This window comes from Bufo bufo, chromosome 3 (genome assembly GCF_905171765.1).
Source record: "Bufo bufo chromosome 3, aBufBuf1.1, whole genome shotgun sequence".
NCBI classification, from domain to species: Eukaryota; Metazoa; Chordata; class Amphibia; order Anura; family Bufonidae; genus Bufo; species Bufo bufo.
The window spans coordinates 237,457,749-237,482,866 of NC_053391.1; the positions used below are offsets into that span (position 1 = coordinate 237,457,749).

At 44.2% G+C, this 25,118-nt stretch overlaps 1 protein-coding gene across 2 annotated transcripts in view; it reads right to left on the reverse strand.

The window, feature by feature from the left end:
* PLXNA2 (plexin A2) overlaps positions 1-25,118 on the reverse strand; it is a 301,825-nt gene that overhangs the window by 115,099 nt on the left and 161,608 nt on the right. The window lies entirely within an intron of this gene.

Below are 25,118 nucleotides of genomic sequence, written 5' to 3' on the forward strand. Positions count from 1 at the left end.
ACGTGACAGAGTCTGGAGATGCCGTGGAGAACGTTCTGCTGCCTGCAACATCCTCCAGCATGACCAGTTTGGCATTGGGTCATTAATGGTGTGGGGTGGCATTTCTTTGGAGGGCCGCACAGACCTCCATGTGCTCGCCAGAGGTAGCCTGACTGCCATTAGGTACCGAGATGAGATCCTCAGACCCCTTGTGAGACCATATGCTGGTGCGGTTGGCCCTGGGTTCCTCCTAATGCAAGACAATGCTAGACCTCATGTGGCTGGAGTGTGTCAGCAGTTCCTGCAAGACTAAGGCATTGATGCTATGGACTGGCCCGCCCGTTCCCCAGACCTGAATCCAATTGAGCACATCTGGGACATCATGTCTCGCTCTATCCAAGAACGTCACTTGCACCCCAGACTGTCCAGGAGTTGGCATATGCTTTAGTCCAGGTCTGGGAGGAGATCCCTCAGGAGACCATCCGCCACCTCATCAGGAGCATGCACAGGCGTTGTAGGGAGGTCATACAGGCACGTGGAGGCCACACACACTACTGAGCCTCATTTTGACTTGTTTTAAGGACATTACATCAAAGTTGGATCAGCCTGTAGTGTGTTTTTCCACTTTAATTTTGAGTGTGACTCCAAATCCAGACCTCCATGGGTTGAAAAATTTGATTTCCATTTTTTTTATTTTTGTGTGAGTTTGTTGTCAGCACATTCAACTATGTAAAGAACAAAGTATTTCAGAAGAATATTTTATTAATTCAGATCTAGGATGTGTTATTTTTGTGTTCCCTTTATTTTTTTGAGCAGTGTATATTGATGACCTATCCTGAGGATAGTCCATCAGTATTAAACTCCAGGAAAACCCTCTTCATTTGTTACTTGTCCCATAATTCACCTGCAGGTTATGGTTAATACCAACCAGTTCTGAGTCTACACCTCTGGGTCAGGACCATTATATACAGTAAATCCAATACATAAAGCTGAGTGTATGTATGTGTGTATGTCTGCTAAAGGAATCCGCACCATCACATTTACAATCACGAAATTTGGCACACAGGTACATCAGGTGTCCGGGAAGGTTTTAGACCGGGTCTCAGATCTCTAGCACGTACCATTCCTGAGATATTCCCAAAAAATGCATTAGCCAATAGAAGCTTGGTCACATGACCCTTATCAGCCAATAGAATCTCACAGGCCCTTAGTCTCCACATACACACAGTTTTACACCAGGTTTCCATAACAACCCAGCCATTTTTCTTACTGCTCTAGGTCAGCTTTAAAGGGGCAGGGCTCTGTGGATGACACTGTTAAGGGATCGGAGTGCTGTGGAGGTCACAGTTCAGGGAGCACATCCCTGTGTCCGTCCAGGCCCTGCGCCGGATGGAGGACAGGGAGTCTGAAAGCTGGACTGTCCGGCCTAAAACCGGACCTCTGGCCACCCTAGGGGCTAGGCTGCTGTGGAGGTCACAGTTAAGGGGACGGTCTGCTATGGAGGTCAGTGTTAAGGGGCAGATTGCTGTAGAGGTCACTGTTAAGGGGACAGGGTGTTGGGGTACTGTGGAGGTCACTAATAAAGGGGTAGCCACTGTGGAGGTCACTGCTAAAGGGGCAGGCTGCTGTGGAGGTCACTGTGAAGGGGGCAGGATAGGATCCTGTGGAGGTCACTGTTAAAGGGACGGGCTGCTGTGGAGGTTACTATTAAGGGGGCAGGATGCTGTGGAGGTCACTGTTAAAGGGGCAGGCTTCTGTGGAGGTCACTGTTAAGGGGCGAGATGCTGTGGAGGTTACTGTTAAAGGGGTGGGAGCTGTGGAGGTCTCTGTTAAGGGGGCAGGGAACGGTGGAGGTCACAGTTAAAGGGAAGGTCTGCTATGGAGGTCAGTGTTAAGGGGCGGAGTGCTGTAGAGGTCACTGTTAAGGGGGTGGTGTGTTGTGGAGGTCACATTTTAAGGGAACGGAGCTCTGTGGAGGTCACTGTTAAGGGGGAGGATTATTGTGGAAATCCCTGTTAACGAGACGGGGTTCTGTGGAGGTCACTAATAAAGGGGCGGCCGCTGTGGAGGTCACTGTTAAAGGGGAGGGCACTGTGGATGTTACTGTTAAGGGGCAAGCCGCTGTGGAGGTCACTGTTAAAGGGACGAGGTATGTAGATGTCAATGTTATAGTGGATACTGTTGATATCTTTTAACAACACACACAAACATTAAATTAAATAGATGAAATATACCCGTGCGAAGCCGGGTCCTTCTGCTAGTCTACAATAAATCTCCATCCTGTACGATGCCCATGTTAGCTTGAAGCAGGCATTTGTTGTTTGAGCATAGAAATTCAGATGAGGCATTTCATTATATTTTCATGCAGGCATCATTATAATTGTAAACAGGCTGTGCCAGTTATGATGCCATGGCTGAAATGACAGACCACAATGCTAAGCAGGGCAACTTAATGCAAAGACAAAAAAATAGAATAATGCATATGAAATCAGGAATATGCAATCACATTTTAATCACACAGTATAGTAAACGCAAAGGGCGACTGGGATGCCTATGGCAACGTCTGGAAGACTTTACTTAGAGAACCAGGTCAAGCAAAAGGTTCCATTTCAAGGCTGAATAAAAAATGAAATAAGCTGAATTTAGAAAGCGAATGGTATTTAAAAAGTAATGGCGGTGCATGTCAGATGATGACTTGGACAAGTTAGGCTGAGGGAAATGCGATAAAATAGAGCACAGGCTGCACATGACCTACAGTAGACTGCAACTGTGTGAGTGCTGCCGTGTAGATTCCTAGACAGCCATGAAGGACACATGCATAGTGAACACGCAACCATTTGTTATTATGCTGCTGACGATAGCATGGTTTTCTACATCTACAATGGCATTCACTATGCACAGTGCGATTCACTTGCCATTAAAATAAATCAAGAGCACGAAGTATGAAATTGCGGAAGTTTCCCCGTATAGTCCTGCCTGGTATCGCAGGACAATTCCCTCTGGTTACTGTGTCACTCAGCCCCAACAATCGCCTGCTTTCACTGCCTTCTCTTTGACAGACACAGGGCACAGTGTTAGCGCATTTAGGTTAATATCAGCCTCCTGGGGATTAGCGTGGAGAGAATTTTGGATACTGGAGTGTGCTGTAAAAGCAGAAACATCTGTTGCAGTTATGATCGGGTCCAGGAAAAACCCTATGACAGTTTTGTCACCCGACAAAGCAAAGAGCAATAAAAAACTACCATAGAGTTTATATATGTATTTTCCACGTACGGTTTCCACCAGATAGAATTAAACATTTACTCTAAAGCCTCATGCATACAAGCATATCCACAAATCACAGATCAGCAAAATACGGAAGCAGTCCATATGCTGTCCGCATTTTATTTGCACACCCATTGGATCCATGGTCGGCATTTTGCAGACATAGTCTATCTTTTTGCAGAACGGACATGTCTGTTCCTCAAAAAAAGATATGTTCTATGCTTGTCCGTAACAAATGAGGATGCACCACATCGGTATTTTGCGGATCCGTGATTTTCAGACTGCAAAATGGATATGGTAGTGTGTTTGAGGCCTTATGCTACTTCTAGCAGATATCAACCAGAGGATATCAGAGGACCACTAATGGAATCTTTGACCTTCTCTTAAGATGATCTGCCAAACACATTCATGTAAATACATACAGTGGGGGAAATAATTATTTGACCCCTCACTGATTTTGTAAGTTTGTCCAATGACAAAGAAATGAAAAGTCTCAGAACAGTATCATTTCAATGGTAGGTTTATTGTAACAGTGGCAGATAGCACATCAAAAGGAAAATCGAAAAAATAACTTTAAATAAAAGATAGCAACTGATTTGCATTTCATTGAGTGAAATAAGTATTTGAACCCTCTAACAAAAAAAGACTTAATACTTGGTGGAAAAACCCTTGTTTGCAAGCACAGAGGTCAAACGTTTCTTGTAATTGATGACCAAGTTTGCGCACATTTTAGGAGGAATGTTGGTCCACTCCTCTTTGCAGATCATCTCTAAATCCCTAAGGTTTCGAGGCTGTCTCTGTGCAACTCTGAGCTTGAGCTCCCTCCATAGGTTTTCGATTGGATTAAGGTCCGGAGACTGACTAGGCCACTCCATGACCTTAATGTGCTTCTTCTTGAGCCACTCCTTTGTTGCCTTTGCTGTATGTTTTGGGTCATTGTCGTGCTGGAACACCCATCCACGACCCATTTTCAGTTTCCTGGCAGAGGGAAGGAGGTTGTCGCTCAGGATTTCACGATACATGGCTCCGTCCATTTTCCCGTTTATGCGAATAAGTTGTCCTGTGCCCTTAGCAGAAAAACACCCCCAAAGCAAAATGTTTCCACCCCCATGCTTGACGGTGGGGACGGTGTTTTGGGGGTCATAGGCAGCATTTTTCTTCCTCCAAACACAGCGAGTTGAGTTAATGCCAAAGAGCTCTATTTTGGTCTCATCAGACCACAGCACCTTCTCCCAGTCACTCTCTGAATCATTCAGGTGTTCATTGGCAAACTTCAGACGGGCCTGCACATGTGCCTTCCTGAGCAGGGGGACCTTGCGAGCCCTGCAGGATTTTAATCCATTGCGGTGTAATGTGTTTCCAATGGTTTTCTTGGTGACTGTGGTTCCTGCTAATTTGAGGTCATTAACTAACTCCTCCCGTGTAGTTCTAGGATGCTTTTTCACCTTTCTCAGAACCATTGACACCCCACGAGGTGAGATCTTGCGTGGAGCCCCAGAGCGAGGTCGATTGATGGTCATTTTGTGCTCCTTCCATTTTCGAACAATCGCACCAACAGTTGTCACCTTCTCTCCCAGCTTCTTGCTAATGGTTTTGTAGCCCATTCCAGCCTTGTGCAGGTCTACAATTTTGTCTCTGACATCCTTGGACAGCTCTTTGGTCTTTCCCATGTTGGAGAGTTTGGAGTCTGCTTGATTGATTGATTCTGTGGACAGGTGTCTTTTATACAGGTGACTAGTTAAGACAGGTGTCCTTAATGAGGGTGACTAATTGAGTAGAAGTGTCTAACCACTCTGTGGGAGCCAGAACTCTTAATGGTTGGTAGGGGTTCAAATACTTATTTCACTCAATGAAATGCAAATCAGTTGCTATCTTTTATTTAAAGTTATTTTTTCGATTTTCCTTTTGATGTGCTATCTGCCACTGTTACAATAAACCTACCATTGAAATGATACTGTTCTGAGACTTTTCATTTCTTTGTCATTGGACAAACTTACAAAATCAGTGAGGGGTCAAATAATTATTTCCCCCACTGTACATGTATTATATGACGGCGTGCAACCAGCCACAACCTGAATATCTCTTAAAATTATTATATTTGTGAACAGTCTCTAGAAATTATATTCAATTGCCAGGGACAACCACGGCAACAGTAAGCAGTCAATATTCTCAATAATCCCAGGTCTTGTCTACACGCGGCTATATTTTCCTTGGTGGTATAAGGTTAACAAGTTGAGTAGTTTTTTATTTCCATGAGGTTTATCATTCCCAGCAGGTAATACTACATCCCATAATGCATTTTATCATTCTCAGTGGGTACTCTAGGTTCATGGTGAAGTTCATCATTCACAGTGTGATCCTAATGAGGTCCATCATTTACTACCACCTTACGTCCCAGCTCAGAAAGTATATTATGCTTATAGCAAGGTTTATCAGTCACAGTGGGTACTATATGTTCAAGATATATCCTTCACAGTTGGACTTTTATGATGAATCTTGTCATTTATAATAGATACGACATATGACCCAGTTTATCTTTTTGTGTATTATACAACACGTTCATTTCAAGGTTTCATACATGGTCACAAAATAAGGACTTCTCAGATGCATATTAAATGAAGGCACGTGTACAACACCTGTTATTTGAGTTAGGCCGGGTTCACATCACCATTTCTGTTTCCATTCTTCTCATCCATCGGAAGAACAGAAAAATAAAGATAAACAGAACCCTGTACTTTGAGCATCCGTTATGCTCAGTTATGCACACTTTTCATCCGTTTTAGCCATTTCCCACTGAGATCCGTTATTTTAGACGGAAATAAATATATACTATATATATCTGCCTTCTCACTGCCAACCAGCTGCCTGCTCATGCACAATATCTGTGCAGCTGCCAACTCTACAAGGACATTCAGAGAAGTCCTTGGAGAGGTAAATGCAGACCGCCTGGGTGTAGATAGTCTACAGGCAGTCTATAATTAGTTAATAATATATCTGTGGGAAAATATTCAGTATAACTTTATGTTTGATAGGGTTTTCCGAGATATTTATACTGACCTATCCTCAGGATAGGTCATCAGTAACTCATCGGTGAAGGTCTGACACCTGGGACCCACACCGATCAGCTGTTTGAGAAGGCAATGATGCTTCTGTGAGTGCCGCTACCTTCTTGGCGTGCTACGTGCTTACCAAGCACAGCGTCATAAATCATATAGCGGGTGTGCTTGGTATCGCAGCTCAGCTTCAGTCACTTCAATGGGGCTGAGCTGCTCCTAGGCCTCGTAACAGATGAACGTGTTGTCACTGGCCTAGGAAAAGATGAGAGAAGACTTTGGCGCCCACAGTAGAGCCGCTGCCTTCTCAAACAGCTGATAGACGGGGCTCTGGGTGTCGGACCCCCATCAATCAGATACTGATGACTTATTCTGAGTATAAAAATCTCGGAAAACCCCTTTAATTATTTAAAACATAGCTTGTTCTGGGTGGATTCCAGTGAGAAGTCCTATCAATGGCTGACAAAATTTCAAGTATGAGTGTGTATAGAGGGAGTACTGTCAAATACCGATCAGCACTGTCCATAGGACTCCTAAGCTAACAATGAACAGAGGTTTAGATCAATAAGTGTCAAGCTAAACTGAATCTTTTCCCTCAAAACTACATATTACTCTGCTCAGCTCCTCCTGTGCTTTAACATGCTGCCTGCAGATTGCACTCCACAGCATTGTCAATATGACAGGTTCCCTTAAAGCTCACATTGAAATGCCCAGGAGTCAATTGTAGACCATGTCATCGGTTAAGAAAACCATATTTTACCAACCAAACTTAATAAAAAATGTTTGCTAAAAAATAACGCATAAAAAACAACCACAAGACAGCGTGATGCCAAGGAGATATATTTTTTATAAACCTACCTTCTAAATGGCCTACAGCATTATATTGGTGATTCTGCATAAAAAAATAAATAGTAAGGTCTAAAATATTTGTTTCCTTTTGTTGATGAATAAATTATCAAAGTGCAATGTTCTGATGCAGTTATACAAAAAAACAAAACAAATACTATACACTGGAAGGCAGTAAATGGTAAGGTTGTTACAGAAGAACCCACATATACTTAACTTCCCAATTATTTGCTGATAGTTGGCTGTTGGAACTGATAGGTGGACCCCCAGCGATTCGATGTTTGAGAAGGACCTGTGCTTGCAGTAGTGCCAAGGACTTGCCGCACATTGTATAGCGGTTGTGCTTGGTATGGCAGCTCAGCCCCATTCACTGCTAAGAGGGTGAGCTGAGCTTAGGCCATGTGACTGATGAACGTGATGCTACTGCGAGCACCTCTGCCTTCTCAAACAGTTGATCGGTGAGGGTTCCGGGTGTCAACAGTAGTAAAGTCTCAGAAAACCCCTTTAGATATCAAATGAACCCAGGTTTTGACACTACCTTGTATTACTGTCAGTGATGTAGGACGTTCAATACCAAAAAGAATGGGATCAGAGACAAAGTGATCCTTTTAGGACATAGAGCTCCTCTTGGTGCACACAGTAGTTTTAAAATCAGCCCATAAAATGGCAAGTTCCATAAGCACGCAGACGGTCCAAATTAAGGGCCGAGAATCGCACAGGTTATCGCTAACGAGCGTTCATAGTAACACTTGTTAGGGATGAGCGGGGGGCTTAAATGTGCCGCCGATTACCCAACGAATGAGCGAAAAGCTCATTCATTGGGTAATCCGATTTTTTGTGTGCACGTAAAAATGATTGTTTACCGGCAGCAGATGCTGCATAACCACGGCCTCCTGCTGTCAGACGAGTCAGTATGGGGAAGAGCGATGGCATTAGAGATCACTCCTCCCCATACTGTGGAGGAGATCGCTGCATGTAAATACACCAGTCTCCTCCACCAGTGAGCAGCAGATTGTTGGGAAGGGGAAGAGCGATGGCATTAGAGATCACTCCTCCCCATACTGTGGAGAAGATAGCTGCATGTAAATACACCGGTCTCCTCCACCAGCGAGCAGCAGATTGTTGGGAAGGGGAAGAGCGATGGCATTAGAGATCACTCCTCCCCATACTGTGGAGAAGATAGCTGCATGTAAATACACCGGTCTCCTCCACCAGTGAGCAGCAGATTGTTGGGAAGGGGAAGAGCGATGGCATTAGAGATCACTCCTCCCCATACTGTGGAGAAGATAGCTGCATGTAAATATACCGATCTCCTCCACCGGCAAGAAGCAGATTGTTGGGAAGGGGAAAAGCGATGGTGTAAGAGATCACTCCTCCCCATACTGTGGAGAAGATAGCTGCAAGTAAATACACCAGTCTCCTTCACCGGCGAGAAGCAGATTGTTGAGAAGGGGAAAAGCGATGGTGTAAGAGATTACTCCTCCCCATACTGTGGAGAAGATAGCTGCATGTAAATATACCGATCTCCTCCACCGGCAAGAAGAAGATTGTTGAGAAGGGGAAAAGCGTTGGCGTTAGAGATCACGCCTCCCCATACTGTGGAGAAGATAGCTGCATGTAAATATACCAATCTCCTCCACCGGCGAGAAGCAGATTGTCGGGAAGGAACACTTCCTTCTGACAATCTGCTGTAATATCGTCCCGTGTAAAGGGACCTATAGACTCCTCAATTTTAGTGGTATAGTGAAGGTATTTACATAGCATGGGGTAAGGCAGTTAATAAGAATTAAGTAAAGCCCCAATATACTTAAAATAGCTGACAACCAAATGACTGGCCAACAGCTGTTTCCGCTGATGCCCCCATACATATGCGTGCTTAGCTCTGCCTAGTGTCCATATTTTCAACAGGCAAAGAAGAGTAATGCTATCGGGATTACAGAAATCTAACATGCTGATCCTCCTTTTGCCTGATTTCTGTCATCGGGGCAAGTCAGGACATCCCAATGCCCAATTGGCACCTCCTGTTGAAATCAAAAGGTTCATCCTCCATATACATAAGGCCCCATTCTCAAGATGTTTTCTCGTGACATATCCATTTAACAGATGCCATTATAGCCTATGGGTGACAGGTGCCTGTTATGGATGCCAGACAGTGTCATCCGTAACCCAAAGGCTATAAAAGCATCCGTTAAACAGATATGTCATGAAGAGCTAAGGATAAGCTCATCATGCATACATTGAGCAGAAGACACTGTAAGGCATCAATCACGGTCTCTATTTAACATATACAATGGGAGTTTTTACCTCTGCATATAAGTATAAAAAATAGATGCCAACGGGGCCTAATGTGTATGTGTACTCTCAGGAGGTATGTACATAGGTACAGTATACTAATAATACATTTACAGGAGATCAAAAATATTACTATATACAGTATTTACTATTGAAAATGTGGCAGCTTTTCTTGGGCACAATTTCCGTACATTTACCCAGTGACACTTATCCAACCTTGCTTCACCGGAATGGGGCATTGGGGCATGGCTTACTTTGCACCATTTTTGGAGTAAAACTAAGACAACTAATAGGTGGCGTAAACTTAGACTAGACAGTCTAACGATGTGACAGACTTCTCATCCAGCATCAGTCACTATGATAAATCAGCCCCACAATTTCTGGTTACTTTACCTCTAATCCAGGAGTGATTGTTATCTCACTGTGAGATAGACATGATAGGCAATGTGAGTGAATACACAGCGCTACAAAAATCATAAACCTCCGCAGTTTTATTATGGCAGAGGTATATGGGATCGTTTTCGTAGAAGAAAACAATTAAGATAATGCAAAAGTTTCATGCTGAACTAATGGCTACTAGGACTTTGACTATATAGATGAAAAATTGAGATTATTAGAAAAGTAGGAGCTGAACAATTTTAATTTTAATAAAAATTTGTAATGTTGTTCTGACAATTTCACAGAATAAATGATGCTGTTAAATAAAATGTATTACGGTACTTTTGTAATGTTGCCTTAATAAAGGATTCTGGAAGGTTTGATGCACCTTGTAAGAGGCTAGAGCCAATTTAATAGGAAGCCAATTGACCTCTAAATATGTTTTGGAGAGTGAAAGGTAAGTGGACCTGGAGGAGTCCAAGCAAGCACAGGAGGAGCATATAATGACCATGCTGGTCTACGGTCTACTATGAACCCTGCAGAGCAAAGCACCAAAACTATCCAATGAGCAGGCATGAAGCCCGAAACCTCAAGAGTTCTGTAAGACTTAAAGCGGTTGTCCAGGATTTTGATATTGATCGCCTATCCTAAAGAATGCCCATCAATATCAGATTAACGGTGGTCCGACACCCCACACCCCCAGCAATTAGATGTTTACTTGTCCCTCCGGCACCAGAAGTCGGTATTGGGACTACACTAGATGAAGCCAGTAACTGCAGCCCTGCTCTCATTCACATCTGCACCTTGCCAGATCTGTACTGCCGTATGCTACCGGAAGTCTGCCCAGCCACATTCACTATAATGGGGACCGGCCGCAGCACGGCAAACATACCGAGAGGCAGCCGGACCAAAAAACGCAGCCAGAACAGCCTGCTGGAAAGCTTAACACGAGTGTGAAAGTAGCCTTACCAGGTCTGTCCACTACATGGGGCTGTGTAGTACCGGCAAGGACTTCTGACACCAGAGCTTTAAGGCTACAGCTGGGTGCAATCTGAAATTCAGGGCCTACCTAATCTGAAGACAGATCATCAATATCAAAATCCAGGAAAAACTCTTTAAAGAGAACATTTCAAAAATGATGATTCAAAAGAAGGAGGTAAGAAACAACTATATTTACTTTGAAACAGGCTTCCATTAGAATTCCAAAATGTATGCAGATAAGCGATAGAAATTTTAGCAGCAAAATATTGAAACCAAATATTAAAAAGTCACACATAAAATATTAATAGGTATAACATAGCCTATGCCGAATGGACTGATCCATAACAGGCACCAGGGAACCTGCCAATGATTTTGGCTCACAAATCCAATTATGCATCTTGACCAAGGGCATGAAGAATGAATCTCTTTAAAGCATCTAATCTTTATATTTCTGAGTGCAAGGCCAGAGGGGAAAAAGACAGATAAGAAGCACCAAACTTCTTATGTGTGAAAAATGGACCCAATGCAAATGTCTCGCTGCCGGTGATGACAGCCATTTATAAAACAGGGGCCTGTAAAAGGAGCACCCTACGTTTGTCTATATTTTTTATTACATTATCTGATCTCAAGGTTTCTTCTTGATGTTCTGTTGTCTTGTGTCCAAGGACTGAGCACCCTAAAATACTTTCTCAATTTATCCCCTTTCTACAAAACTCATCTGTAAAGCGACTGATCGGCTGGGCACACACCCCACATCAATACTGACAGATCCAAAATGGGTACTAACTAGGGATCGACCGATTATCTGTTTTACCGATATTAACGGCCGATATTGAGGATTTTGAACGTTATCGGTATCGGCATCTATTTTGCCGATATACCGATAACGTATTGGGAACACAGAACGCGCTGCTCTCAGCGCTCTCTGTGTTCCCTCCGCAGCACAGGGGAGAAGGAAGCAGTGTCTCCCTCCCCCTGTGCTGCTGCTGCTGCTGCTGCTGCCGCTGCCGCCAATGACAGGAGAGAAGACAAGAGAAGGGGCGGGGCTGTGGTCGCTGCGCCACCAATGAAGATGAGTCTTTCATTAATTCATATACAGGAGGCGGGAGCTGGCTGCAGAATCACATAGCCGGCTCCCGACCTCTATGAGCGGTACTAGCGGCGGTCCGCGGTAGTTAACCCCTTAGGTGCCGCGAATCGCAGCTACCGCTCATAGAGGTCAGGAGCTGTGTAATCCTGGGGCTCCGATCGGTTACCATGGCAGCCAGGACGCTACTGAAGCCCTGGCTGCCATGATAAGCGCCATGCTGCTGTGTGCACAAAGCACAGAGCAGCAGGGACAGTGTGAGCTCCTATTCACCCTGATAGAGATCTATCAGGGTGAATAGGACAAGGGTTCTAGTCCCTAAGAGGGCTAAAAGTTAGTAAAAAAAACCCCCACAAAAATATTAAGTATAAATAAAAAAGATTTACAAAAATAAAAATAAAATACACCTTAACAATAAACATATTAATTTTCAGCGGATTTGTGTAGGAAATTTTTTTTTTCTCAAAAATAAAAATACCCAGAATATCGGTATACATTATCGGCTATCGGCCTGAAAGTTCTCAAATTATCGGTATCGGCCTTAAAAAATCAATATCGGTCGATCCCTAGTACTAACAGAAACATCTAAAGCTAATCTAGCTTCACAGAGGAGCTACAGATGCCTAACAACATCCACAATGTCTATAAGAACATCATATCCAAATACATATATTTCCTTGAATAGAAAAATGCTTGTCTTGATCACAGACAACGACACTTCACAGGTAATTCTCTGCAAGTTTATAGAAACACAAGAGTAATTATTAAGCAGCTCTGTTAAACAGATGGAGTAGGTTTCCCTCGGTTGGATCACCATAGATGCCCATATTACACCTGAACGCCCAAATTCCTTTGATGGGTACACACAACACAACATTTTGTGAAAATGAAAATTGGATTTATTTTGCTGTGTGGTAGTGGTTCATGACTCCTGTAGTTCCAACTGTCAGAAACAAGACAGATGCAATTTTTTTACAGGAATAATTCCATCTTTGTCATTTTATCAAAACTGTCATGCTCCCTAAAAACAATTACTGCAGAAAAATGACATTTAGATGCCAAACATGTATATTTTTTCTTCTAGAAGTGTCAATAAATCACATCATATGTCATGCACAGCAGAAGTAGTAAATTGTAAGTCACCTGCATCTCTTCCGATTCAGAAAAAAGGCGCAAATCCCATACAAATATCCAATACAACCAGAACCGTGCAATGAGCGCAACGTCATTATTCCGGTAAGTAGACAAAGAAGGAGAAATTCAACACCTCGTAAGCCCACAAACTGTTTGGTGCTGGAAGACTTCTTGTTTGATAATACCGCTGTAGTGTTAAATATTTGATGGGCTGTAATGCTTTATTTCTGGGAAAGGAAAGACAAGCATGCACATTGTGTCTGCAGGGCACTGCAGGAACTAGATGGGTTCAAAAGGCGAGCAATCTGCCTAACCAAAAAAGTGATGACATACGGATGTAGGAGGACATTATACATGGAAAAGGTTTGTATACATGTATCATTATGTATCCTAAATGCAATATGTGGACCCCCTTCTAGTCAGAGACCATTGGTAGTAGAATGGGTTGGACTAAAGAGCTCAGTAGGGCAATGAGATATGATAGCCATCACTAATCTATCACAACACTCTCTACAATGGGCCCTCTAAATGCTCTCAATACACAACTGACTATTGTATGAAAACTTCAGACATGGCCGATGATGGCCTGTCATCAGCTAAGAGTACGGTTTGTAAATTTCACTTGAAGAACAAATTCGTTTTGGTTAAAATTGCCAATTTTTCTCAATTTTATAAATACAATATGAGTAAGTATGGTCACTTTCAGTGCCAGATTTCCCCACAGATTGCTGGGAGTCCCAGAGGGGGACTTTGTGTAAAGGGATCCTTCTCTCAAGTAGGGCATAGTCCATCATGTTAATGGTACACACTGACTAAAGTATTATAAAGCACACAGCAGTGGAAACAAGTTCTCTGAAGTACTGCATAATACTTTACCGTCTAGTAGGCTGGTGGAAGAATCTAAATTTGGTGAATGTCGGGGTTGTGCCAAAAGATTTGATTTGTGGACCATTTCCAGAATGACAATGCCTCCATGTTATAAAGCAAAGCCTATAAGAGATTAGTTGGCCGACTTTCACGTTGTCAATTTAACAGTTTTTTTAACAAAACGCTGGAATCATACAAAAGTGTGGAAACCCATGTGATGTTTGGTGGTTTACATGCTACACTTTTGGCCAAGTTCTCATTCTAATCTCGGTTTCATGCAGGATCTGGGACGAGTTCCAATAAAATGGTCACAATGTACCAGGTTGGAAAACTGTTGAAATACATAGCACATCGCTACTTTTCGTGTCTATATACTGCAAACAAGCAAAAGACCCATTAAGAAGACCCAGGAGGTCGCGTGAATATGTGACTCTTTCCTTGGCTCAGCTGAGAGATGTGTATGCAGCACCCTGCAACTGACGGATAGGAGAGCGAACGATAGAAGGTGTCGCTGAATCCTGTTACTGACTGCAGGGGAAGTGTAAATTGAAAAGGCTCCAGGGTAAGGGAGCGGAAGAGTAGCTACGTACAAACCTTCCTCGGCTAATGAAACTTTGCACACTCGGAGAGCCTCCATCTCATTTCTTCGAGCTAATGTGTTTCTTGGTCAGCTTATACTTTATGTCCTTATAGCCAGACCATGGAACAAACCATGTAAAATGCATAGAGAGGCTGATAACGGTAAAGCAGCGGGAACGCATGCTCTTTCCTGATGTGCAGTGGCATCTTGGGTGACGGTAACAGTAGGAATGAAAGATTCAATGCTGCTATCAATTTACTGTACCATTTCACTGCTTTCTTAGATTTACCTTTTACCTCACGTTTTGTGTTCGTCGTGTGCAGGATCTGGTAGAAACTCAACTGTCAAGTGATGCTATCAGGTTACACGTATAATTAATAGAAATATTGAAATCTATTCATTGCATATTTGGCACATACACAACACAAACATCCCAGATAATATGGCATGTAAAGGCCAACAAAACATCTCGTGTGACTGTAATCCTATCAAGATCAAGGACTTATTACTATGCTACTATTGTATATATCGGATCACATACAGCGCTGGTCCAGCTTTGTATATACTGGATTGCACTGATCTGGCCACCTCAGCCTCATGTTGAGGTAATGTGCTCAGATAGCAGCTCCGGCCCAAGGTAGCTGCAACGACCGCTACAAAAAAGGTACAGTAGTGGCCCCTTTTTGCTTAAACTGTAGTACAAGCAATAAATTGGGTTATCTCATGAAGACAACCCTTTGCTGTATGACAAAGACATCACTGAGGTGGTCCCCCCGCCAAAACTGCACTGAAACCTGCATGCGGTTTTCATGTGGTCCTAACGAAACCCGCTGTCTGCATACATTTCTGAGCAGCGCTATACAGGTCTCAGAGCCGTATATTGGTCATACAGTAAATGGTTCATATAGAGGCATTGAGATGTGTTCTACTGGATTCCATATGAATTGGGTTGCTTCTCGGATGAAGAATGCCTTCATAATATGGCGCCATACAATAGCACACGGACTGCATATGGCTCCTTAGTACTGTGCAGTGGGTACTTTGTATGCCTCTGTACAGACTCCATGCCTGAAGTCTAATGGAAATGTCCATCAGATCCTCCTGAATGATGGTTTGAAAAATCACATACAGAGGCACAGACACCAATCCAAATGCCATCATAATGGTTCGTGATAATGGCTTTGCCGGTTCTGACTGATGGAAATCTTCCCATTCTACCGGCATTTTCTCATTTGTCAGGGTTTACTGTCTGAGAAAAGTACATGCAATCTTTTACAATGAAACCTATTTCCTTCAAATCAACACAGACTATAAGAGGACCGGCCTTGGGATGTAGGAGCTTGAAGCTGGTGTCCATGAGCCAATACCTAGACTCACAAATGAGTTAACACATCATGGCAGTGATAGACGGCACCATCTGATCAATATCTGGTAAGCGGAGACACCAGTGTTGGTGGACTGTTTGTTTTCCAGGCTGGTTGGAGTTGATCCCTCTGATTAACCCCGGCTGTATAACATGGGACCTATAGAAGGGGCTGCTGGTCACACTCCATTTCCCTGCATTAAGAGCCTTTGTGCAGAATCCCCTGCTCTCCTGCCTGCACCGCCTCTGCTTACAGAGAGACAGGCTCTTCATGTTGGAGGAGAAAATATCGCGTCTGTTTCCTTTTTATCTACCGGTGGAAATGAACTCTTGAGAATTCTGAAATGTGCTGTGCTAGGTCTCAATTAGAAAGATGCTCACAATAGCAGCCATTTTTAATCGCCCCAGGAAATAAGCTGTAATAAATGAATTTCTCCTCAATGGAAACATGTTCCAGCCGTTCCCTGACACAATATTCACACCCTTCCCACAAATCCACAGATATTACACACCTGACAACTTGTATCTGTCGTCAAACAAAAGGAGGGTTAACCTAGCCTAAACATGAAGATAACATGCTGCTGGCATCAGTTATATTACAGTATTATTCTATGGTAATGCACAAAGTAAATGTATGTATGTCTTTTTAAGCTAATTTGATCTGGTTAACTTAACAACTTAAGGCGGCCACACACATTAGGCTTCGTTCACATCAGCGTTCAGCCTTTCCGTTCTCCTGTTCCGTTATAGGAGCAGCAGAACGGAAAGGACGGATTTGGCACATAACTGAGCCGAACGGAGCCTACAGACCCCATAATGGGGTCCGTTAGGTTTACGCTCAGAAGATGATTTTGGAGCGGAGACAAAAGTCCTGCGCGCACAACTTTTGTCTCCGCTCCAAAATCATCTTCTGAGCGTACACCTAACGGACCCCATTATGGTCTATGGGGTCTGTAGGCTCCGTTTGGCTTAGTTATGTGCCGAATCCGTCCTTTCCGTTCTCCCGCTCCTATAATGGAACAGGAGAACAGAAAGGCTGAACGCTGATGTGAACTCAGCCTTAGAATAAAGATGGGTTGATGTTTAAAGGGCTTGTCCACATGTTACCCAGCTCCAAGAGGGAAGCACACTTACCTGCTCCATGCTGCTGGGTTCCGGTTGGTTTGACTGAGGTTACATGTACCGCTGAAGCCAATGACTGACCACAGCGTTGATGTGTCCACCATACCTCACATGACCCATTGACGTGAAGCCTTGGTGATACATCATCGATGTGGCTAGTCATTAGCCAGCGACAAGCTCGTCTGAATTTATCTATGTCCCACATCGTACCTCCTAAGCCCCCTTCTCCATATCTTATTCAGAGACAACTGGAGGAGGAGGACAGAATCTATCCGCTATTGATGGCTAACTCAGAGGGACAGCTTTTGGGGCAGTACACTGAACGGCACTGTGGTATATGGTATTTTGCGTTATGATATTGCTGACCCCTCTACTTGTGATGCCTTGCCTCCTGTCTATTTAGACCCTCCTACAACATGGAGTCACTTTTAAGTTTTTCTTCCAGGGCCACTTTAGGTTCCCAATCCGCCCCTGGTTAACACACACAACTAGAGCACCTCAGTGGCAGAAGGAGACCGATGGAGCCAGAACCTGGCAGTAGGGAACAGGTAGGTATGCCTTCCTCTGCAGGTCTGGAGACGGGGGGAGAGGGTCTTGAAAGGCCTCAGAACATGGAAAATCTTTTAAAGAAACAATCGTCTGGTGAATGATCAGTTTGTCAACACAGCTACACGCATTTTAGTCCACACTGGCAGTTACAGTTGTTGAAACCTGCCATACATATTGAGTGACAATAGAAGAAGAGTTCTGACTCCTGGCGCCTCCTCCCCACTAATCACCTGTATGTATAGTAACTTGGTATTGCAGATCAGTCCCATTTACTTGAATGGAACTGAGCTTCAGAAAGACCATTTGACTGATGGAGCATTGTGATGATGAAGGTACACCCAGCTTTACTGCATAGGAGACTGATGTACAGGGCATGCACAGTAAAGCAAGGTCCTCAGTGCCCAATGCTGCTGAGATACCTAACACTCATCTCCTGGTAAGGTAAATCTTCATGTACTATACTTTGCAGGAATGGATGGGTTTGATGTTGGCAAGCTGGGGACCCTAAACACCAGCAGCACAAGGGCATGCTGCCAAGTGGTTTAGTGGCCCCAAAGCAGGTGACAGGTGACTTTTCCAAACGAAATCTGGCAAACTTATGCCTGAGCTCTGAAGAAAGATTCAGTAAGCAATTGAAACTTTTTCACAATGTGGCGTGATCTGGATATGCAGCATATCCCTTCATTGTTAACTATGGAGCAATCACTTTGCCTAGATAGATATGGCCCAGAATCTGCATAGCATCGGAGTGTCATACACATACTCTCAAAGTCTCACAATGTGAGTTCCATTTGTCCTTGCAAATGTACCTATCAGTGTTTGAACTGGATAAGGTGCTCCTATCCAACTCAGCACCCCGCAGAGACAATAAATATGTATAAGCGGATGATGGGCCTCTGAGCTTCCGAAGGTATTGATGGCTCATTTCTATGGAGCAGCTGTGCACTCACAAAGCAAAGTGCTCCAGCTGTTTGAGGTAAGAGACTTGGATGTTCCTACGCTTGGCAGTGGAGGCTGCTGATAAATATTCAGGAGGGAAGAGCGGGGGTCTGGCTGTGTGTTTTGACATTTGACTTGTCACTTGTTTAAAAGGATGCCAGCTCTGAATGTGAGGAAGGACTAAACAGGCACAAAATCCTTCTGCTGAAACCACACCTCTTGTTTAATAGTGAATTGTAAGGTGGAAAATCCAAAGAACTGCCAAATGAGGCATCAGAGCTGGCACAGGGGAATGGCGGAGAAAAGCATTCAGGAGAGGGCAGCCTGTCTATAATACAATGGGGCAGATTTACTAATCCCATAGATGGCATGAGCTTAGACAGCTTGTGTAGACCTGCACCAGAGGCTCAGGATGGATGATAAATCAGGTGCAGGGATGGACACTTTTGTCTCACTCTATACCAAATATTGGTTGGATTATTTTGGAAAGAATGAACCAGAATCGTGGCACAATTTTGGCGCAAAATGGTGTACCCTAAGCCACACTCCTTCCCAGTTTGCCACACCAATTTAATTGTGGTAGACCCATCTAATGTGCATGGAGGAAAGAAGGGCTAGACATGTTGGATTCAACATACATGAATGTTTTGTTCTCAACTGAGAGCACATGGGCGCTGAGCTGGGCCAAGCATGCATGTCTATGGGAGGGGGTCACAAGGCGTAGCTGTCGGACGATTGAACATTCATATGTTATGTATCAAAGATGTATAGCCACCTTGAACTGGCCATAGCCATTAAAGGGGTTGGTCACTTTCTGGTCCATGTGATGCCTCCTCCATTCAAATACACTGCACCTGCCAACTGCACTTCTATGCAGTGTTTGAACAGAGGAGACTGAATGATGTGTCTGGTCACATGACCCTCCATCAGCGGCCATCTTATGGAGAGCATCGCTATGCAGACAGCGCAGAACATTTGCCTAGCAAGGGGACATGGCTTAGGAAATATAGCAAACGGCACAGAACTTCTACAAAGACTATGTTGGTAAGTGCTATACACATTGGTCAACAGTAACCAGACAGTGGACAACCAACCCCATTAAATATTTATCTTTCGATTATTGTCAAATCCAGCTTATTTCAGTATCAATTGCTGTTAGCTTAATGGCTATGACTACCACAAATATCAGATTGTCAGCAGATCCTACCAAATTTAGCGAGATCTGCCTTCCTCATAGAGGAAGTTCCCTATATGACGTCCGAATGTCCAAATAGGGCAGATAGGCAAATAGGGCAATAGAGTTTTCCTAGAGTATATTCACACATAGTGGTTAAAACTGCATCAAAAAACAAAACAAAATGTGTTTTTGTCACGGTTTACAGGAGAAACACATTAATTTAACATATTTTACCTGTAAAAACCACAAAACCAATACGACAGCGAGGCGCATGAAATAAATAAGTTGTCATGTTGCGGTTTTAAAATCTGCACCACTGGTCAATTTACACTGCAGATTTTTTCACAGCATTTGAATGGGATTTGCTAAAAACTCATTCACTTTCCTGGTACTGTACAAAACTGCAGATTTGCAGCACAAAAATTCACAACGGTGAATCTCCAGCATTTCCGTCATGTGTGAACATACCCTAACTATTAATTCCTAGTAGCGGCCAAATGTTCGGCATTTTCTAGATCCTTTCCTAGGGAGACAGTGCAGGCCTGATATCCATGACAGACTAATAAAACCACCTTTGATCATTAACAATTAACTTACGCTGTGCCATGTATGACCACAGGGATCAAAGACAAATGTGAAAAGCATGTGTGTGCCTTAAAGGGGTTGGCCGAGTTATTTTTTTATTCTTTCTATGTTCCTAACTAAGCAAATGTAACAGCTTTCCAATTAACTCCCTTTATCTGCAGTGCCTGCTTTCTCAGATTTCACTGAGGGTCACATGACCTGTGATGTCAGCTTCATTCCCTGCTCTGATAAAGTTAGTGCACAAGCCTGAGAGATCTGTACAGGAGATGTCACTGTGCTGGCCACGCCCTCCGGCTGCTGCCTATTGCTCTCTCCCAGGATTCTTAACCCCTTCAGCTGCACAGACTCAGGGCTGAAGTGTTTACTGTGTAGCTGCAGATAGTGAAGAGACAAATGCTGGGCACAGGAGCTGAAAGAGAAGTTCTGTAGAGCATTGCCGGTAGGGGGAAGATCATATGTTTATTAGCAGTGTCATTATACAGCTGGGACTTGTAGTTCTACACATACAACATGCTGCAGAGTCTCCCAGCAGGCAAACATGTCACTCAGGGCAGCTCTTGTATTCACTCCCTTAGCAGTGTCAATATACAGCTGGGACTTGTAGTTCTATACATACAACATGCTACTGAGTCTCCCAGCAGGCAGACATGTCACTCAGGGCAGCACTTGTATTCACTCCCTTAACAGTGTCATTGTACAGCTGGGACTTGTAGTTCTACACATACAACATGCTGCTGATTCTCCCAGCAGGCAGACATGTCACTCAGGGCAGCTCTTGTATTCCCTCCCTTAGCAGTGTCATTGTACAGCTGGGACTTGTAGTCCTACACATACAACATGCTGCTGAGTCTCCCAGCAGGCAGACATGTCACTCAGGGCAGCTCTTGAATTCACTTCCTTAGCAGTGTCAATATACAGCTGGGACTTGTAGTTCTATACATACAACATGCTACTGAGTCTCCCAGCAGGCAGACATGTCACTCAGGGCAGCACTTGTATCCACTCCCTTAACAGTGTCATTGTACAGCTGGGACTTGTAGTTCTACACATACAACATGCTGCTGAGTCTCCCAGCAGGCAGACATGTCACTCAGGGCAGCTCTTGTATTCACTCTCTTAGCAGTGTCATTGTACAGCTGGGACTTGTAGTTCTACACATACAACATGCTGCTGAGTCTCCCAGCAGGCAGACATGTCACTCAGGGCAGCTCTTGTATTCTCTCCCTTAGCAGTGTCATTATACAGCTGGGACTTGTAGTCCTACACATACCACATACTGCAGAGTCTCCCAGCAGGCAGACATGTCACTCAGGGCAGCACTTGTATTCACTCCCTTAGCAGTGTCATTATACAGCTGGGACTTGTAGTTCTACACATACAACATGCTGCTGAGTCTCCCAGCAGGCAGACATGTCACTCAGGGCAGCTCTTGTATCCACTCCCTTAGCAGTGTCATTATACAGCTGGGACTTGTAGTCCTACACATACAACATGCTGCTGAGTCTCCCAGCAGGCAGACATGTCACTCAGAGCAGCTCTTGTATCCACTCCCTTAGCAGTGTCATTATACAGCTGGGACTTGTAGTTCTACACATACAACATGCTGCTGAGTCTCTCAGCAGGCAGACATGTCACTCAGGGCAGCACTTGTATTCACTCCCTTAGCAGTGTCATTATACAGCTGGGACTTGTAGTTCTACACATACAACATGCTGCTGAGTCTCCCAGCAGGCAGACATGTCACTCAGGGCAGCTCTTGTATTTACTCCCTTAGCAGTGTCATTATACAGCTGGGACTTGTAGTTCTATACATACAACATGCTGCAGAGTCTCTCAGCAGGCAGACATGTCACTCAGGGCAGCTCTTGTATCCACTCCCTTAGCAGTGTCATTGTACAGCTGGGACTTGTAGTCCTACACATACAACATGCTGCAGAGTCTCCCAGCAGGCAGACATGTCACTCAGGGCAGCTCTTGTATCCACTCCCTTAGCAGTGTCATTATACAGCTGGGACTTGTAGTCCTACACATACAACATGCTGCAGAGTCTCCCAGCAGGCAGACATGTCACTTAGGGCAGCTCTTGTATTCACTCCCTTAGCAGTGTCATTATACAGCTGGGACTTGTAGTCCTACACATACAACATGCTGCTGAGTCTCCCAGCAGGCAGACATGTCACTCAGGGCAGCTCTTGTATTCACTCTCTTAGCAGTGTCATTATACAGCTGGGACTTGTAGTCCTACACATAGAACATGCTGCAGAGTCTCCTAGCAGGTAGACATGTCACTCAGGGCAGCACTTGTATTCACTCCCTTAGCAGTGTCATTATACAGCTGGGACTTGTAGTTCTACACATATAACATGCTGCTGAGTCTCCCAGCAGGCAGACATGTCACTCAGGGCAGCTCTTGTATTCACTCCCTTAGCAGTGTCATTATACAGCTGGGACTTGTAGTTCTACACATACAACATGCTGCAGAGTCTCCCAGCAGGCAGACATGTCACTCAGGGCAGCTCTTGTATTCACTCCCTTAGCAGTGTCATTATACAGATTGGACTTGTAGTCCTACACATACAACATGCTGCAGAGTCTCCCAGCAGGCAGACATGTCACTCAGGTCAGCTATTGTATTCACTCCCTTAGCAGTGTCATTATACAGCTGGGACTTGTAGTCCTACACATACAACATGCTGCAGAGTCTCCCAGCAGGCAGACATGTCACTCAGGGAAGCTCTTGTAGTCACTCTCTTAGCAGTGTCATTATACATGTGGGACTTGTAGTCCTACACATACAACATGCTGCAGAGTCTCCCAGCAGGCAGACATGTCACTCAGGGCAGCTCTTGTAGTCACTCTCTTAGCAGTGTCATTATACAGCTAGGACTTGTAGTCCTACACATACAACATGCTGCTGAGTCTCCCAGCAGGCAGACATGTCACTTAGGGCAGCACTTGTATTCACTCCCTTAGCAGTGTCATTATACAGCTGGGACTTGTAGTTCTACACATACAACATGCTGCAGAGTCTCCCAGCAGGCAGACATGTCACTCAGGGCAGCTCTTGTATTCACTCCCTTTGCAGTGCAGGGGGAGGGGCAGAGATTGTTTTTATTGCAAATAAACAAAGGGCCAGAGTAGAACCAGGGAAATGAGGAAATAGATATTGTTTTGCCTAAAACTTGCTTAGCTTAGTTATATATCGCTAACCATCAGATTTACAGTGCTTTTTTTTCCATAACTCGGACAACCCCTTTAAGTGTCTACACATGCTCCAGCAGTGCCGCTGGGCTTCTCACTGTTTACCGCAGGTCCAGTGACGTCACGACTAGTATCAACTGGCCTGGGCGCGGCTAGGCTCTGTTCACTTGAATGGAGCTTAGCCCCGCCCAGGCCAGTTGATACAAGTCGTGACGTCACTGAGCCAGTGGTAAACAGTGAGAAGGCTGGAGCGCCGCTGCCTTCTCAAACAGCTGATTGGCGGGGGTCCCGGGTGTTGGACCCCGCCGGTCAGATGCTGATGATCTATCCAGAGGATAGATGATCAGTTAAGACAAACTGTAGAACCCCTTTAAGTGTCTTTCTGAGAGCTGGAACACTGTTACAAAAGTGAAAAGTCAAACCATTGGCAAGAACGCTGGAAAATGTACTATGTTAAGGCTCAGGGGTTCAAGTCCTTTTATCTAAGGCTAAAGAGTTGGATTTTTGTTACATGTCTTCCTTTAGCCTTCATTCAGAACTATTTTCCTGATCCGCTCATGTTTCACAATCTGGCGCAGTTTGTAACAAAGGAAGTGACAGTCAGCAAAAGGACTGTTTTTCCATTTTTCTGTGAAGGCTTGGAGGAAATCAAACTTCAGTCCTAACAACGGGGAGGGGGAAACCACAATATCTGAATACTGCGGAGTGTACTGAGCCGCCACTGAGCACTTTGATAAACCCTCAGTGGAGCCGCTTCCACCTACTGAAGTTCTGAAGGCAGAGCGCAGTCTGCAAACTCCGTGGAGACTGCCTTTATAAAGAAGAGACAGCGAATCCTGGTGGCTACAGATTGCTGAAGGTGCATTCCTGCTCTTAACTGATTCCATCTTGTCACTCCCTCCCTTCTCTTCTATTAACAGCTGTTTCCTCAGAACCTCAATTACTACTTAAAAGACGCTACGCCACAATTAAGAAATTGAATTTTCATGTAAGGGTAATAATGTGGCATTTGTATTACGTATGCAAATGTTCTGATTGCCACAAGGTGCACGCCAGTCTTTTACATTTCAAAAGGGGCTACACCAGCGACATCATTATCGTTTTCAAGCTAATTTAAGAAGCCACAGAAAGGGCACCATTTACTACGACTATACATCCACTCATGGCGCCAGGGGTGCATTGTGCCCTCTGTGCTCACAAGTCTTTCCTTGGCACAGTGCAGTGTGATCATCTCTAACGAAAAGGCCTGTCTTCTCAAAAGTACAATCTATTCCTATGGGAAGGAACCGATGCACAATGCCAGGGGATAACACTGGCTGAACTGTATTGTGGATCCATGAAGGGCACATGTTGCCACCTGTCAGTGACATCTGCTTGTTTCCGGCCATGTATAATGGAGATGTTTTAATGTGTCGACAAAGGCAAAAAAAAGAATGTTGAAAAAAGAAGTTGCCATATTTTGCTATTTGTTTCTACAGATTTCTATAAATTTACTTCCTTCTTCCCATTCCCTGAAAAAGAGGCAAGGCAATGGAGACATTGAGACATTAAAATGATCATGGCAGCTACTTATGGTGTACAACTGAGCAAAAAACGAGAACTGTCCCATTACCACCACCAGTATTAGGCTACTTTCACACTAGCGTCGGGGCTCCGCTTGTGAGCTCCGTTTGAAGAGTCTCACAAGCGGCCCCGAATGCATCCGTACTGCCCTAATGCAT